We start from the raw sequence: 16,541 nt of genomic DNA on the forward strand, positions 1-16,541 counted from the left end.
AGATTCTAAATATATGGCATCAAATTTGGAATCTGGTATGCATAAGATGTAAGATGCATGTCATTTAAAGTCTCTGAGACTCAGTTTCCACATCTGAAAAATGGGGATAATAAGTATACCTGTCTCACTGATTTGGTTGTTATGAGGTCCAAATTAGATGAGGCACATGCAGTATTTTCTATATTGGACCTTATACTCTTTGGCTCATGATGTACTCTCATCATTACTCCTTACACGGCCTGTTTTTATTTATGTAGCCACCTGGTTATAAATAACATCATAAACTGTACTTGTAACCTTAAAGTGCTACACAGATATTAATTTCTCAGGGATTGAGGAATAAAAATAATAAGCTCTGTGACAAATGATGCAGTTTATATCCACCAGCCACCTTTCCATAATACAAAATGGGTCAGATTGATTTCTTCTTCCTCTCTTTTAAATGCTCTCTGAAATTTTCCTCCTCCTCTTTCTCAACTTGGGCCATTCGTTTGTTTTATTTTTACCTCTTCTGGACTCAGTTTGTTCCCATATTGTTTTATAAGTGCCCTTCGATTAATTTGCGACTGTAGATTCTTATTGGGAATGATACAGGGGGAATTCATGTGTTGGTAGAGGGTTGGTCAGATGACCATTGTCATTCATGCAACCATTCATTTTGCAAATATTTAATGAGCTCCTAGTATACGTGTGGCATTGTGCTAGGTACTAGGGATACAAAGTAAATAAAACAAACAAGATCCTTGCCCTCATGGATCCCATATTGAGGAGTTTACAAGTAATCAAATATACATACTGTGAGTTCTGAGAAGGACTGTAAAGGGAACAAACAAGGATGAAGATACACATGAGAGAGTAAGCGCACAGTTACCTGGGAGGAAAGCATTCCAGACAGAGTGAACAGCAAGTTCAAAGGTCCTGAGGCAAGAGCAAAGAGGAGCATACTGCCCCCCCACCATGTGTAACTAACTTATTGGACACTTTCGGTGTATATGTGTAGGTACACTCTAGGTGTATATGTAAATATGTATAATATATGATATAGATATTATATATGCATATAGGTATATATATAATACATATATGAATAACTTAAAACTTTAACAGAAGTTATGTTAAATCATTGGCTATGAGGAAAAGTAGTGTTGACATATTCTACCTTTAAATAATGTTCATTAGACACACAGTTTTTAAAAAGAAAAACGTTTGGAAAAATAATTCAATGGACATCTTTTGAATCTCTAACCAGCTATTAGGCCTTGGTGACAGATTCCAGGGGACGAGGTCACAGCTGCTCATAATGCTGCCAAACACTGTGGCTCATAGCAGATTGTGGGGTTTTAAAACTTAATATTTAAAAAATAAAATAATATAAATCTGTTTATTTTTTAATTTTAGCATATAGAGTTTCAGAATCAATCTTTTTTTTTCCCGATTATTTTTTCCTGCAACCGTTAAACTATTTTGTTACAAAAATAAGTCTGGGTGACCTTTCATATTCCTGGAACAAAAATCTTAATTACTTGGTATTATGAAGTTCTGAATCAGGGAAAGACAAGGCTTTTGAAAGGTTCCGTGAAATCTCTTTTAGTGCAAAACCTGTGTACCATGAAATGGTAAATCTGAAACATTTCATTGTTCCTTTTCATCTGTGCTGTTCAGATAGATACAGGCTTTCTCTTTCTCCACTTCCCTTAATTCTGTAAACCTTTAATGCCTATTCTGTGTAAGACATGGTGTCTGTGATTAATGTAGAAATGGGAAGCACATGGCAGAGGCCAAAACGGAATTGTTGAGAGGGCTTTAAAGAATTACCGCGCAGTTCCCTGTGGACAGAAAGCTAGGGGTGGGGATTCCTTCAGAAAAGTGGGGGAATGTCTAGAAAGATTGAGAAAAAAGATCATGAAAGGCTTTGAACACTACAACAGAAGAAGTTGCTTACAAATTTTTCAGTCAAGGTTTTTAAGGAAAAAAGTGAAGTGACAGTGTTGACTTTGCCTTCCAGATGATCTTCATAAGTTGGGTGTTTATTCTATTTAGGTGACACCTGGATATGTCCCCAAACCCCTTGCTTGATTCATTGCATTTCTCTCTTCCAGTCTCAGAAAAAGCATACCACAGAGCAAAAGGAGAGTAATCAACTAATGGCTCACTCTTTATGCATAAAATGAAGATGTCCTGCATGAAAATCAATTTACTTTGAGTTCAAACACTCTCACATTCAACTCTGAGTAATTTATCCTCCTGCTTCTCCCATGGAATTTAACAAACCCAAGATGGGAGGATGAATCTACAAAATAACTTGTTCTTTTCTTTGAACTGAACTAGCGATTCATCCAAAGAAACATTTAAAATCAATGTTCCTTCTAAATTTAAACTTCTGGCACTTCAGGGCTGGAACTCTCTGGGAAAGTAAGTACTGTTTATACTGTTTATTCTGTTTCAGAGCTAAAACTTTACATGAAAAGTAAAGGGATCCAATATATTCATCTACTGGGAGCTACCTTGACAAGTTTTATTTAGTTTAAAATCAGAATTCAACAGTAGCTTCATTTTTATAGAAACAGAGCTTATAAAAACGTAAGCCCTAAACAAAATTGCTATTTTAAGAGTTAATTTCTTTCTAGCCTCACCTTTCTCCAAACAAAATGGTGCTCTATCTCAGACAACTTTTTTCATGGAGGTATACCTTACCTACTGTATATGCACAAATCTTAAGTGTACAGCTTGATGAACATGTATCTGTATGTGTGTGTGTGTACATACCTTGTGTCTATAAGCTACAGAACATTTCCATCACCCTGGAAAATCTCTTTTTGCCCCCTTCGTACTCACTATCCCCAGAGGTAACTGCTCCACCCCCAGAGAACTGCTATTCTGACTTCTGTCATCATAGATTGGATTTTCCTCTTCACAGACTTCACAGAAATGAAGTCTTTCAGTATATACTGTTTTGTGTCTGGCTTCTTTGGCTCAACATAATGTATTTAAGATTCACCCACGTTGTTGCATCTCTTCATAACTCAGAATTTTTTACTGTTGAGTAGTATTACAACGTATGAATATGCAATTTGTTCATCTATTCTCTTACCGATGGATATTTGGGTTGTTTCCAGTGTGAACACTGCTTTTGACAGCTTCATGAGTTTAAGAATGGGTGAGAGAGGCATGAGAAATGAACTAAGCTATAAGCACAGACCTTTTTAAAAAAAAATTGTTCTGAATACTTTACACGTTCCTGGCAGAAATAGAATATATCTTTCTTGCAGCCTATAAAGTGTCTGAATCAGAATTATTAAGCATCCAATTAAATATATTTGGTTCAGCATGGTGCTAGTGAATACAAAAGTGTGGATTGACTCCTATATGAGTATGTTGGTTTTTCTGGTGAAAAAAGCTTCACTCCCAGGTCTCAGAAAACAATAGAGACCCCCCCGACCATCTTACCAGTGCATGTCATGGAGCACGAAGGCAGTGGAAAGGGTCTTGTGCATCACTGGGAAAACCCCTCACCTAGACTAGAAATTGAACCCAAAATGCATTGGGTTAATTTGGGTAAACCATAAAGTCATTCAAAAAGCAGCTCACAGGGAGATCAGCTTGATGCTTTGTGACAACCTAGAGGGGTGGGATAGGGAGGGTGGGAGGGAGGCTCAAGAGGGAGGGGATATGGGGATATATGTATACTTATAGCTGATTTACTTTGTCGTACAGCAGAAACTAACACAACATTGTAAAGCAATTATACTCCAATAAAGATTTTTAAAAAAGCAGCTTGTTCAAGTACTTCCTTATACAATGTTAATAAAACACTAAGGAAGTATTAATGGTAATTAACACGTGTTGATTCTTATATATTACATATATTATCGTTATCCTCACAAGATTGCCAAGTGAGTGTTGTTATTCCCACGTGTCAGATGAAGGACCAAACTTCACCTGCCATAAGGGTGTGTTAAGTAAATTAAGGTCATGCAGTTATTTTCTAGCAGAGCCAGTACTCGACCCCAGGTTGGCACAGTCCAAAGCCCACCCAGATGCTTTACACTAAAACATATTTATAAAATTAGTGGGCTCCATAAATTCCATACTTGAAGAAGTGAGACATAGATGCAACTGGCTCACTTGAGATCCAACTGCAGTCTTTGATGAGGAGGAATCCAAACTTTTAACATCTCCACATCCAAAGAGTCAGCACACAAACACACCTCAAAGCTTCCATCAGCACCAAACACTTGCAGGGAGCTTATTATTATTATGTTTTTTAGTTTTTATTATTTTATTTATTTTTTATACAGCAGGTTCTTATTAGTTATCTATTTTATACATATTAGTGTATATATGTCAATCCCAATCTCCCAGTTCATCCCACCACTACCTCCTTCCACCCCGCTTTCCCCGCTTGGTGTCCATACGTTTGTTCTCTACATCTGTCTCTATTTCTGCCTTGCAAACCAGTTCGTCTGTACCATTTTTCTAGATTCCACATATATGCATTAATATACATATTTGTTTTACTCTTTCTGACTTACTTCACTCTGTATGACAGCCTCTAGGTCCATCCACGTCTCTACAAATGATCCAATTTCGTTCCTTTTTTTTCTTTGCTTTATTTATTTTTTACATCTTTATTGGAGTATAACTGCTCTACAATGGTGTGTTAGTTTCTGCTTTAGAACAAAGTGAATCAGTTATACATATACATATGTTCCCATATCTCTTCCCTCTTGCGTCTCCCTCCCTCCCACCCTCTCTATCCCACCCCTCCAGGTGGTCACAAAGCACCGAGCTGATCTCCCTGTGCTATGCGGCTGCTTCCCACTAGCTATCTACCTTACATCTGGTAGTGTATATATGTCCATGCGTCTCTCTCGCTTTGTCACAGCTTACCCTTCCCCCTCCCCATATCCTCAAGTCCATTCTCTAGTAGGTCTGTGTCTTTATTCCTGTCTTACCCCTAGGTTCTTCATGACATTTTTTTTCTTAAATTCCATATATATGTGTTAGCATATGGTATTTGTCTTTCTCTTTCTGACTTACTTCACTCTGTATGACAGACTCTAGGTCCATCCACCTCATTACAAATATCTCAATTTCATTTTTTTATGACTGAGTAATATTCCATTGCATATATGTGCCACATGTTCTTTATCCATTTGTATGTCGATGGGCATTTAGGTTGCTTCCATGACCTGGCTATTGTAAATAGTGCTGCAATGAACATTGGGGTGCATGTGTCTTTATAATACAACAAAGACTTATCTGATGTGCTTACAAGAACAGCTTTCATCAGGGATTCAGTGACACACCAGTCAAAACAGTTCATCATTTCTAATTTTTTTCTACCTTAAAAATAAAATTATGTTGACTGTGAGACTTTGCTGCCGCCTCTCAAATGAGGCACACCCTTTAGAAATCGCAAAGAATGGCAGATATTTTTAGGTTAAAAGAAACACACGTGGTGATATCACAGATTCTGAAGATAAGTCTCTGAGAGCTTTCTCTATTCATTTTGGTTCAGTGGTAAGGACACCTGCAGAAAGGTCGGCTCTCTTCACAACATGGTTTCTAAAGAATTCGTCACAGACATAAACAGATGACAGGATAGGGATAAGCTAAGGGAGCTGAAGAATGACGGATGATTCTGACGTCTTGCACGTGTCCAAATATCTCCATAACTTAAGTATTCAAAACTAAGTGAGGCACTCCAGGCAAGAACGTTTCAACATCAGAAACTCATTTTGCTTGGAGATAATCCAGGTTTCTTCCAAACAGTAGTTGATTTAACCACGGAAATGAGTTTTAATATTTGCACAACCATTTTCCAATACATGGGAGGAAGTGGGCTCTACCACCAGGCTCTTTCACCCAAGTTTTAAACATTCCTCAGGCTGTATGAAGTGGGAACAAAAGGAATGGAGCCCTCCCTTAGACTCTATTTGACTGTGAAGTGTAGGGCTGGGGCTACCCAAAGTGCCATTTGTCCTTTTCATAAGCATCTCTTCTGTGTTATATAAAATCTTCATAAGTATTCATTTAATGCCCAAAAGTATTATATAGTTATGCAGTAATTTGTTCTCTCATTGGCAGCATTTTAAAAATGGATCATCTCAATGTACCCAAGAGTGCAGAGAGACAGGCTTCTCCTCCCTATACTGGCATACCTGGGAGTATAATTGTTACAACAGTTTAGCAAACACTTTTGCAACATACGTTAAAATTTATTAATTTAACAGATATGTCAAAAGCTTTAATGCCTTCTTCTAATTAAAACTTTAAGAAAAAAGTAACCTACCAAAGTAGAATTTTAAAGATTAAAAAAGGATACTTGTGGTTGTTTTAACTGACATTTCTATGATTACCAGTGAGTTGAACAGTTTTTAAAATGCATACTGGCCATGTGGATTTTTACTTTAGGGAATTGTTCATGTCCTCTACTCACTTATCTGTTGTGGCCTTAGTGTTATTCGTAAAGATTATATAAGCTATTTATGTAATGAGGATACTGTCCATTTAACTGCCAAATTTTATGACTCAGGTGACTGTTCTAATCTAAGCTTAAAACTGATGGACCCAAAATGAGGAAGCAGTTAAGTGGCAAATAAAAAGAGAGAGAGAGAGAAAGAAAAAAAAAAAGAAAACAGCAAAACCAAATCCCTTTCATATTTATAGCTCAACATGAATTGCTACTTGAACCTAAATCAGAAAAGCATTTAGGTAATTCTTCAACTAGGACTCACGTGTGGTACATGAAGTCTTTCATAGGAACCCTTAAGGCACAGCAACACAAACATAATCCAGAGAAATCTGTCACTATCACATCGATGTGTCCCCCACTTTATATCAAGTGGAAAATATCAAACCAGTTCAAATATATCTGGATCTGCAACCACACCAGCTCTTCTTTAGTCATCAAGCGCAAACCAAAGCATTTACATCTCTGTTCAGTGCACACACTAAAGACTGAAATCTTAGGGATAGATATGGGAAATCAGAGAGATGCTGGACGGAGACACCGAGACTGAAAGTTCATGAACACAACTGTGCTGACAGCCTGTCAGAATTTACACAAATGCAGTCAATGATGACTTCTGCTGTGGTAAGAATTCTGATGCCTAGTGTGAGTTTGTGACCAAGTGCAGTTGTAGTTTACTACTCTTTGCAAAGGGACCAATGGTTAGCACTCTTAGAAAATACAAACCTGAGCATTATTTATTCCTTAGAACTAGGGGTGATGCTAACCCTTAATAGTCGCTTTAGCTCTTCAATTACACTGTAAAATAAACTGGACGGGTTGTTTTATTCCTCTTCTGTCAACCAAAAACACTCATGGGATACATAATTTGGTGATAAAAGCCTTAACTTAAAAAGTTAACAAAGATTTTAGGAGATAGATTGATATCCAGTATTCAAAGGCGGAGCGGAGAATAAAATTAGCAAACATTCAGCTAATGTGTTCCCAAGGGCAGGGATTCATGGTAATAAATGGAATCATTTCAAGCTTGAAGGAAGTTACCTGTGGGAGACTGCACAGGTCGCTTCAGGGATCACTGCATCTCATCAGCCTAAAAATGGAGCTGCCTGTAAAATTTCTAGGTCAGCAAGAAGAGATACTAAAATCTAACAAAATGAAAGGCTATCATGATTCATTAGTAAAGGGTTAAGAATGCTATAGATTAACAAATTAAAAGGATACACACTAAATCTAGAGTATTATAAGTATGATATTGAACAATACTGAACAACATGATTCGTAAACCACGGAAGAGGAGATGAGACAATTAGATGTCCAAGTGAAGTCCTATAGCGTTCCTGATAAATCCGGCACTCACCCAGTTTGCAGAGAATCTATGTCCAGGATTTCTCAGGGTCACAAAATTCTTTCAGCCATGACAAAGTGCAAGCACTTATTAAATATGTTCAACACATAAATAAAGTCTTAACTGTATCCAAAAAGAAAATTATTTGATTAATTCTTCAACATCTTCAGAGAAAGATTTCATACAATCTCCCCTCTGAGGACCAGGGATAATGAATAATCCAAAATTCATCACAGAATCTTTAAAACTAATTTAAGACAATAGCCTCTTCCTGTCCTTCCCCTGCCCCCCCATGCCATGTCACCCCCTATCAGAAGTGTTTACAACTCCAAAGATGACTGATTATGGGGGAGGGAGTCTTATTCACTGATAACCCCGTTCCCTTCTATGAATACAGCTGTCTGAATTGTCAAAAGATCAGAGAGTGGGCAACAAGATGTAAAGGCAGCAGCAAACGTTGGTGCTTCGATGACTCCAGAATAGTGCAATCACTTAGAAGATTCTAACCAAGGCTATATGCTACAGAGTATTTTTGTTTTGTTTTACTTTATTGTTAAGAAAGCACACTCTCTCTGGTTTGCCACAAGCCTCAACACTCCCAGTTGTTTTATACTTTGTCTGATTTACCTTTACTGATATTTCTTTTGTATCAATAATACATGCTCAAATTTGTACATGATGTATGTTGTGCTAGGAATGTACATTGCCTAACTCTTGGGGCAGGGATCTTTATATATTCAAAAGATCAAGTACATTAACAGCATTGTTCTACTCTTTGGTCATTTCTTTGGTCATTTCTATCTGCTTACGGTATCATTTTCTGTGCGAAATGATCTTTGGTCATTTCTATCTGCTTATGGTATCATTTTCCGTCCATCAAACTCATTCCATATACAGGTATGGAGTCCAAATCTACTCCACATCTTTGGTCATTTCTATCTGCTTACGGTATCATTTTCTATGGGATGTGTGTTAAAATCTCCCACTGTAGGGCTTCCCTAGTGGCGCAGTGGTTGAGAGTCTGCCTGCCGATGCAGGGCACACAGGTTCGTGCCCCGGTCCAGGAAGATCCCACATGCCGCAAAGCGGCTGGGCCCGTGAGCCATGGCCACTGAGCCTGCGCGTCCGGAGCCTGTGCTCCGCAGCGGGAGAGTCCACAGCAGTGAGAGGCCCGCATACCGCAAAAACCAAACCAAAACAAAACAACAAAAACAAACAAAAAACAAACAAAAATCTTCCACTGTAATTAAGAATTTGTATCTCCTTGTCATTCTATCAAATTTTGCTTGATTCACTTTGAGGATTCAAGCTCAGGATTTTTATATCTTCCTGGTGAATTATTCCTAAAAATACATTTTTGCCTTAAAGTTTATTTTGCAAGGTATTAAGTAGTTATATCAACTATCATTTTTTAAAAATCTTCCTAATTTATCACTTCTTTCCCTGTGGCTTTGTGTAATTTGGTTTGAGAATCTCTCTTATAAATAGTATGGTAGACTCTCTGTCTTCTAACATGTTAAAAAGTTACATCTGTTAATAAATTATATTTATAATTACTAACTTAATTGGACCTACTTCTTCTATAATTTTTTTCCTATTTGCTATATGCCTTTTCTTTGCCTCTGTTTTTCTATTTTCCTGATTACTATTAGATTGAATAACTTCTTAACTCTTATTTTACAATCAACTAATATGAAAGTTAGTCTGTCTTTACTGCTTTTGTGACTACCTTAAATTTTTTAACATTGACTCAAAGTTAATTACATTTCTACCCTCCTCCAGAAAAAAGCAAGAATCTTAGAATGCTTTAACTCCAGTTGCCACCTACCACCTTCCCTGGTTGTTATCTAGTGTTTTAATTCCATCTTGCTTTTGACCCCCCACCCCACAAAGTCATTATTATTGTCGTTAGTCAATGTGTGTTTCGAAGAAAATTCTTATTTACCACTTTCTTTTCTTACTGTTCATTATTACAACTCACTCTGATCCTCTGGGTTCTATCTCATTCTTGCAGAAATACGTCTTTAGCAATTCTTTAGTGAGCACCTATAAAAAGCAAACTTAAAAAGTCTTTATTATGCCCTTCCTGTTTTAAAAATATATTCTTCTTTGTGACCACCTAGAGGGGTGGGAAAGGGAGGGTGGGAGGGAGATGCCAGAGGGAGGGTATATGGGGATATATGTATACGTGTAGCTGATTCACTTTGTTACACAGCAGAAACTAACACACCATTGTAAAGCAATTATACTCCAATAAAGATGTTAAAAAAATATATATATATATATTCTTCTTGGGGGGGTAATAATATATACAGTGAGGGGAATTCCCTGGCGGTCGGTGGTTAAGACTCCAGCTTTCACTGCTGTGGGCCCAGGTTCGATCCCTGGTCGGGGAAATAAGATCCCACAAGCTGTGTTACACAGCCAAAAATGTAGATATATATACACTGAGGTATGTAATACACATGCATGCAAAGGACTTGGCTCAATTAATTTTTGCTTGGGTATACACCCAAGCAAATCCCACCCAGATCAAGATTTATAATATTTTCATCACACCAGAGGGTCCTCTCATGCCCTTTCTCTGTCAATACTCACCCTGACTATCCAGACATTTTTCACTACTGATTAATTTAGCCTATCTTTTGAATTTCATATAAATGGAATCATCCAGTACATACTCTTTTTTGTCTGGCTTGTATCACTCAACATAATGTTTGTGAGATTACTGTTTTTTATCAGTAGTTTTTCCTATCACTCTGTATTCCATGTCATTATCACTCTTAAATGATGGATTGCAGGGTAGAAAATTCCAGGTTGATAGTTATTTTTTCTTAGATGTTATTTCAATGTCTTTTAGTCTTTATTGTTGCCAGAAAGAAGTACTGCTGCTAGCTGAACTGTTTCTCCTTTGATGGCAATTTTATCTTTTTCTCGATTTTTCCTTCTTGTGGTTATGTTTATGTTTAAGATGCCCCTTTCATCCTCGGTGTTCTAAAATTTCCATACTTTATATCCGAACGAGGATTTGCTTTTGGTAATGATAGAAGAATGGACAGAAGCAATGTGCTTCATCAATCTGAGGGCTTATGACCCTTCAGGTATAAATAATCTCTCCAGACTTCTGCATCACCGGGGTAGATTTGGACTCCATACCTGTATATGGCATGAGTTTGATGGATGGAATTTTTCAAGCTCCCTGCTGGAAAAAAGGCTGACTCTTGAGGAGCTCAGCTTTACATGAAGTTTAAGTTTTAGCTTCCTGCTTGCACAGGTCCAGATTCTGCATGCATGAGGGTTAACACGAGGGTCTATTTCCAGATCCAAGTTCTCCTAGGGCCCTAACTTCAGCCTTCTCATGTGGCTCCTTGGAGCCCCACTTCCTTTCTGAAACCTTGTGATTCTCTTTATTTCTTTCCATCTCAATTGTTATGACATTTTAAAAAAGTATATTTTAACCAACTTTTCTATTTGTCTGTTTTGCATGAGCTTTGTCCACCACGTTGCCAGAATTTGAATCTGATTCACTCATTTATCATTTATCTGGCTGGTCCTTATGGGCTTTTGTGTGGCTAAGAGCAAGGGTCCTGAAGCTAAGCCAACCTGATTTTGAAACAGTGGTGGGTAGGTTATCTGACCTCTCTAAGCCTCAGGTTTCTCACCTCCAAAAAGAAGATGATTGATATCTCCCTGCAAAGGGTTGTTGTGAGGATAAAATATGCTAATACATGTATAGTACTCAGCAGAGTACCTTAGCAAGCACTCATCAATAACTATTAATGTTACGAAACACTGCGTAATGATATTATTCAATGAATTAATTTGTCTACCGAGGAATCAAGTTGATGTACAAGCTGATGCTACATAGAAACAGAAATGTATCTTTCATGAAAAAGAAGTAAACCGAATAATAATTAGATATGGTAATATGGACTCTGTATATGTGGGATAGATAATGTTGCTTTTTATAAGTACTGCCCTACAAAAACCTCATGTTCTCTTTCTGTATACATTCTGAGCTGAACTTTCCAAGTTTGGAGAAAATCATTGAAAGTCAGAGAGAGAACGTTATAAGAGAGAACACTGGCACTTCGCTTCCCCCAGAATGTAAGTCAATGCACATGCTTCCTTCATTGAGGAAGTTGCCATAATGCACAGATGAACTAAACAGTGTACTTAGTGATGTAGTTGGTTTACCTGGGGCTGTGAGCTCCTTTAACTCCCTGAAGACCAGTAATAAACAGTTCACTGACTGGGTAAGAGGATCACACTCTGAACAGCATGGCTTTAGGGACATGTTAGCACCGTTGTAAAAAGTGTTATTATTGTTATATAGGAAGGAAAGTGCACGTTCCTCAGAAAAGGATGCTTGGGGTCTGAGTTAAGCAATAACCTCAGGTGGAGAACAAAACTAATTATGCTACATATTCAAAGAAAGTTCATTATTGGTTTTTAATGAACAAAGCAGTATCTGTTATAGAGTCCAGGGGTCCACTGGGGTCTTGACTGGAGCTGATTTGGGGATCCATATGGATCTGCCAATCCTACAATCTATCACTTGTGGGTCTAGGGGTTCTTTTAAGGCAGGGGTCCCCAACCCCCGGGCCGTGGACCGCTACCGGTCTGTGGCCTGTTAGGAACTGGGTCGCACAGCAGGAGGTGAGCGGCAGGCAGGCGAGTGAAGTTTCATCTGCCGCTCCCCGTCACTCGCATCATCACCTGAACCACACCACCCTTCTTGTCAGCGGAAAAACTGTCTTCCACAAACCCGGTACCTGGTGCCAAAAAGGTTGGGGACTGTTGTTTTAAGGGGCCTATGATTACCACAATATTCATTTCTGCTATTTGCCATCTAATAGTGTTTTTGGTAGGAGGTGATAATTTTTCTCAATTAGTTTTTCATTAATTTCCAATAAAAAAAGGCAGCAGGTGGAATGACTCGTTGTACTTCCAAAGTAGATCTAATAATATTTTCCATGTACATTCAAAAGGAATTGGATTGCTACCGTAAGGTCAAATCAAACATTAAATCCCATTCAGAAACAATGTTTTAAAGTCTTATACTGGGACCTCAAGAGAAGTAAAGCCTATCGTGTAAATATTACTGACACTCAAAATATCTCAGATTTTGTTGATTCTATTTGAATTTCTGCTTTACTTAAAACTTTTAAAGATCAATTTAAGGACTGAACAAGAAACAAACAAAACTCACAACCTATTGTGTGTGCTTGGCCTGTTGTAAAGAAAATATGCTAGATCTGTCCAAATAGAAAATTGTAATTCTGGGCTTTAAAATACAATATATGACCTTTAAAAACATTTATTAAAATAATGAAGTTAGAAACAATCTGATAAAACAGTATTTGGTAGACTTGAATGCCATAGAAAATAAGTATTTAAAAACTCACTATCACTATCAATTCCAAGAGGTGTGGTTCACAAAATTTACCTGGCTACTTTGGAGATGACTGTTTTCTAAATCTTGAACAGAATTTAAAGTCATCTCACAATACTTAAAAGCCTTCATTTAATCTTTGCTCTGAGCATCAGCGGGGCCCTGTCATCTGGGCCAGTCCATTTGTGAACTGAACCCTACCCCTACACAAGTCTCAATTCTTTTTTATTCTATACACATAAGGTTACCGAAATTTGGCAAAACTCTTAAAATCTGAATTATATACTCTTGTACTTTTGGGTACACATCATTTTTAATAAATTTAAGAAAAAGTATATCTCTATCCAACTTGTCATGTTCCAGTTTAAAATGACTTGTCTTCCCCATCCACTCAAAATGGACTTTGAAATTAAAAAGATTTAACTGTTAAATTTCTCCTCCACTAACATCAGCAAAGGAGATATCAACAAAATTCCTGTTCTTAAATGATTACAAGGGAAAAGCTATCCCAGGATTAGCACAATTTTCATCAAGATCCAACTTAAGGCCTACTTTCTATTTTCTGAAATAAAGAAGTCTTAAATTCAAAAGTAGCAAAGGTGGGCTTCCCTGGTGGCGCAGTGGTTAAGAATCCGCCTGCCAATGCAGAGGACATGGGTTTGAGCCCTGGCCCGGAAAGATCCCACATGCCGCTGAGCAACTAAGCCCGTGAGCCACAACTACTGAGCCTGTGCTCTAGAGCCCTCAAGCCACAACTACTGAGCCTGCGTGCTAAAATTACTGAAGCCTGCGCACCTAGAGCCTGTGCTCCGCAACAAGAGAAGCCACAACAATGAGAAGCCCGTGCACTGCAACGAAGAGTAGCCTCCACTCGCAGCAACTAGAGAAAAGCCTGTGTGCAGCAACAAAGACCCAATGCAGCCAAAAATAAAATAAATTAATTAAAATTTTTTTTTCAAAAAAAAAAAAAGTAGCAAAGGTAAACATATTGGTTAGTACATGGGTTGCATGGCTACCAAATAAGCCACCAAGCAACTCCCTATATTAACATTTTCTACTTCGCCTGACTCATATCGATAGTGAATATGTTGGGTCCTATCATTCCACATTTACTGCTTACTTGGTTTTAATTTATTGAAAAAATGCTAGAGAGACTTGTCTGTCCATCTATCAACCAAGATTCAGAGCACTCTGAAGAAACCAAATCCTTCTAGATGAACTGCTTTGGATCTTGGGGTTCCTGACACTCAGATGGACAGCTTTCTCCAAGATGTTTGCAACAACAGGAGGTCTTTGGCTTTGCCAAAGACTGATTATTTCCCTAGCACCCATTGGCTTTTGTTAATGTAAAAGTCACTGGGATAAAATGTCAAGAAATACAAGCTACTCTCTTTGAAAACAAATAGTGCAGCCTCTCCTCAATGTCAATTCTCAATCAAGTGTGTATGGTGGCATTCATGTGACAGCAAGAGACTGTTTCCTGGTGGTGGTGTTCTATTCCCAGTGACATTATCCTCATAAAGTGCACAAAAAACGCAACTCCACAAACTGTGAATTCCAGACACTCCTTCCAAGCATTCTCTCCTGACTTCTGTATTTCTAATCACACCTCTAGGTTTCAGGAGCACAGGCCTGAAAACGAATGAGGGAACTCATACCAAATGCAGTTAATCTGAAGAGCAGTGGAAGCACAGGGGCAATTTCATCTCTGTAGAAACGCTTTGAAAACCGGTGAAACCTTAATGTCTCTAACACCTAATGACAATCTCCTTTCAAGAGTTTTATGAATATTAATACCCTGATCACAGAGCAATGTTTAAAAACAAAAGGTATGTCTTCACTTTCGACTGCCACATCTCTGAATTGTCAAAGGCCAATTTCCCCATCACTTTTACAAGTTATGGATGTGCATTTCAATAAGGTGGTCTTGACATTGCTTCTGCTGTTGGGGTGGGAGGTCCAAAGTGTTTCTATAATCTTTATGCTCTTCTTGAATTGGCAAAAGTGAACTCATTATTTCAATCTTTCAGTTTTAAAATAAATATAAGTAAATAACTCCCATGTGTTTAGATCACGGCTAGAATTTTTGGAAGTAAAGAAGTAGGAGACATCGTTCCTGCCTTCGAGGAGTCTACACTCAAACTGGGAAAAGATTACTAACATAATCAAGCAATTAGAATACAACATAAAATACTTTATTTCTACCCTGTACCAAGGACTAGGAATGTTAGTCCCAAGGGCATAAAAAGTTTCCTTAGTGCCTGTCTGGGGGCAACGGACAAGCATTCAAGTACAAAAAAGTAATAATAACAAAACAACAGTAATAATGGTGAATAAGGATTCGTGAGGACTTACTATATATTAATGTGCCTGACATTGCATGGACCAGCACGAAAGTCCATACCTACTTCAGAAAGGGTAGAAACGGGGAGTGAATCAATTCTCATTCTGAACAATCAGAATAAACAATATCACTACAATCAAGTCTTACCAAGAATGATCATTCTGCTTTGGCCAAATATGGTTCACTAGATGTTTGCTTTTTAATGGCCACACCTCTGGCTTAAGGAAATCTCAACTCTCTGTAACACTTAGTAACCCTTTTGAAGTTGTGTGAAATATTTCTTTTTTCCAGCTTTACTAAGATATAATTGACATATAATATTGCTTAAGTTAAAGGTGTACAACATACTGATTTGATAAATGCATGTACTGTGAAATGATTAGACCACAATAAGGTTAGTCAACGCATCTGTCACCTCAGAAAGTTGCAATTTCTGTGTGTGTGTGTGTGTGTGTATGTTGTGTGTGATGAGAACTTTTCAGAACTACTCTCACACAGAACCAAGATGGCAGAGTAGAAGGAAATGCTCTCACTCCCTCCTGCGAGAACACCAGAATCACAACTAACTGCTGAACAATCATTGACAGGAAGACACTGGAACTCACCAAAAAAGATACCCCACATCCAAAGACAAAGGAGAAGCCACAATGAGACGGTAGGAGGGGCACAATCACGATAAAATCAAATCCCATAACTGCTGGGTGGGTGACTCACAAACTGGAGAACACTTATACCACAGAAGTCCACCCACTGGAGTGAAGGCACTGAGCCCCATGTCAGGCTGCTGAACCTGGGGGTCTGGCAATGGGAGGAGGAATTCCTAGAGAATCAGACTTTGAAGGCTAGCGGGATTTGACTGCAGAAATCTGACAGGACTTGGGGAAACAGAGACTCCACTCTTGGAGGGCACACACAAAGTGGTGTGCGCGTCGGGACCCAGGGAAAGGAACAGTGACCCCACAGGAGACTGAACCAGACCTAC

The 16,541-nt window shown here is 38.2% G+C and overlaps 1 protein-coding gene across 3 annotated transcripts in view; it reads right to left on the reverse strand.

Annotated features, from left to right (window-relative positions):
- APBA1 (amyloid beta precursor protein binding family A member 1) overlaps positions 1 to 16,541 on the reverse strand; it is a 239,651-nt gene that overhangs the window by 114,504 nt on the left and 108,606 nt on the right. The gene's annotated exons all lie outside the window — the stretch shown is intronic.

The sequence above is a fragment of the Delphinapterus leucas genome, chromosome 6, assembly GCF_059928025.1.
Source record: "Delphinapterus leucas isolate spDelLeu-1000000601 "Yukka" chromosome 6, BTC_Dleu_Yukka2, whole genome shotgun sequence".
NCBI classification, from domain to species: domain Eukaryota; kingdom Metazoa; phylum Chordata; class Mammalia; order Artiodactyla; family Monodontidae; genus Delphinapterus; species Delphinapterus leucas.